We start from the raw sequence: 2,602 nt of genomic DNA, 5'->3' as shown, positions 1-2,602 counted from the left end.
CTGGGCTCAGGCTGTGACGGCAACTGTTCTGGGATGACCCCTGCCCACCTCACCCCTTCCATCTTCCCCATGCCCTTCCCCACATACACCCTTTGAAGATGACGATGTGTGGTGTTTTGTGGGTTCAAGGAATGGGAAATCTGAAAAGAGCATGGAATATGGCTCCTGATCATACCCGTCAGAAATCCAAGCACAGGAATAAGATGATATGCCAGAGACTGAGTGTTGCTTAGCAGCAGAGAGAGGAATAGGGAGGTCCCAGCCACACCCAGCTGGTGTGCTCTTTCCTGCTTTTGACACCTGGAGAGCTCACAAGGCAGTTTCACTGAGGGACAAAGCACCACTTCCTACAACATGAAGAAAACTACTAGACACTGCACTTGTGTCTCAGGCACTAGAGACAGAGAGACCCAGGGGAAAGAGATTTGGTGCCAGGTGTGAGAGAGGGCACAGGACAGGAGATCGGAGCTCTGGATCTTGTTCCTTCCACAAATATTTATTAGGTGTCAACGTCGTGCCAGCACTTGGCAAGGTACAGTGGTGAACATAGCACTGGGTGGCAGCACTGGGTCTCTTCCTGTGTCTCTGGTTCTGGCGATCCAAATCCCTCAGGAAGCTTACAGTTTAATCAAGGAAAGGGAGTCACTGAACACCCATTCTGTGCCAGTCGCTGCTAATGGTGTCATAGCCTTCACCTGACAAGTGTCTACACCTTCCCGAGACATAAACTGTTATTCCAAGAGGTGAAAACCGATGTAAGACACCCAGCTAATAAGAGGGGAGCGAGCAAAGCCAACCAAAACCTGCCTGATATCAAAACCTGGAGAACATTCTAGCCAATCCTGAGCAGTATTTAAGGAAGTGCCAAGCAATTTGTGAGTCTAAAGAAACGAACAGGATAGAAAAATCTAGCTGAGCACATACATAGGAAGCGTGAGAACTTCATAGATAATCCCGTAAACAAGTCACTGAGTGTGATTCTTAATTACTCCTACCTTGGTTTCCTCACCAGGCCCTGTCCCATTCCTCCCTCCCAGCACCCTGCAATTTGTAGATCTTGATAAGGAGCTTTATGCCCTCTATAGATTGCCCATTGAGTATTTCACCTGGACATACCAAGATTGGGAGGAGCATTACGCTGTCATTACAGAAAACTAGGCTAGCACTCAACTTCCCAGGCTAATTCAGCTGGTTTATAATAAACACAAGGCAAGAACCCAAGTCTCTGATATCCTAATCCAGAGCTCTTTCCACTAATCTGGAATGTTTCAAAAGCCCTGCCTTGCATTTTAGCACACGTCCAATGAACTCGTTCCTGTCCTACGAAGGCTCATCTGTCTACTCAAAAGATCCAGGTCTCAGCAGGTACAGTGCCTATATATTACATATGTCCAAATTCTACCGCTTGGTAACCATTTGTGGTAGATTGAAAACCATGGCCACAGTCTTCTGCAGCTCCTACTATCAAGAAGTAATGTCTGTTTTCCCACTCCTTGAATCTAAGTCGTCCTTGTGACTTTGACCCATAGAATGTGGTGGAGGTGATGTTATAGAAGCCCCAGAGCCAAGGCATCATGGGGCCTTACAATCTCTACCTTCCTGGAACCTGAGGCCACCATGCTCTGAAGAAGGATGAGAGGATGACTGAAGGACAAGAGACCCATGGACCAAGACAGACCATAGAGACAGAAAGGTCCAGCTGAGTCCCCAGGCCTGTAGGTAAAGCCATCTGAGATGAGCACAGACCAACCTCAGTTGACTTATATCCTGCTTTTTATTGTTATTATGATTTTTGCTATTTTAAGCTTTTTGACAAGCACACCTCAGGCCTTACTTTGCATCTACCCTTTCCTGAGTCCTCATGCTAGCACTGCCATTGTCTAGTCGAGGGAGTCAACAAAGTCAATTCAGCTCCTTGGGCCTTTACTCTCTTACTTGTAGATTGTGGCTGATAATATTATCTACCTCATGGGATAGTTTTGAACATATGATGAGATAACCCACATGGAAATGATTTATAAACTATTAAACCATATAGAAATGAAAAGCCTGGTACTACCACAAGACCTGGAATATCCCACTAAGATCACATGATCAGAATTTATAAGAGTTTTTCATAAACTAACTGACAGCACTACTGAAGGGAAAATAAAGAGAGCTCACAGCCAGGAGCTATTATGTCTAAATCCTTAACACATCAAAATTACAGGCTTTTATGCATGATTCGGTACAACCTAAGACCCTCTCCAGGAAATGCCTTGTGGTCAGCAGGGTAAGTGAGGGTTTATAACTTTCAGGTGAGACAGAGAGAAACCACTGAAATTCAGCAGGAGAGAGAAAGGAGACCCTTATGATTATAAATTAGTAAATATCAAAACAGCTATTTGAAATGGAAAGGACTGCGGATATCATGCATATGAAACGGTTCAGTGTTTCTTTAATACAAAATTAGAGATCACTCATTTTTGAGACCTTAATTTTTTCCACTGACTAACCCACAATACTGGCTTATTAGACAGGAGCTGATTTCATCATCTTATCTTTATTTTTTTCTCCCGCTCTATTCTTTATCTTTGATCTGAGAGAACAGGCTCATTCAAGT

The sequence above is a fragment of the Mandrillus leucophaeus genome, unplaced genomic scaffold (assembly GCF_000951045.1).
Source record: "Mandrillus leucophaeus isolate KB7577 unplaced genomic scaffold, Mleu.le_1.0 Scaffold952, whole genome shotgun sequence".
NCBI classification, from domain to species: Eukaryota; Metazoa; Chordata; class Mammalia; order Primates; family Cercopithecidae; genus Mandrillus; species Mandrillus leucophaeus.
Note: the sequence above shows the minus strand (reverse complement) of the source record.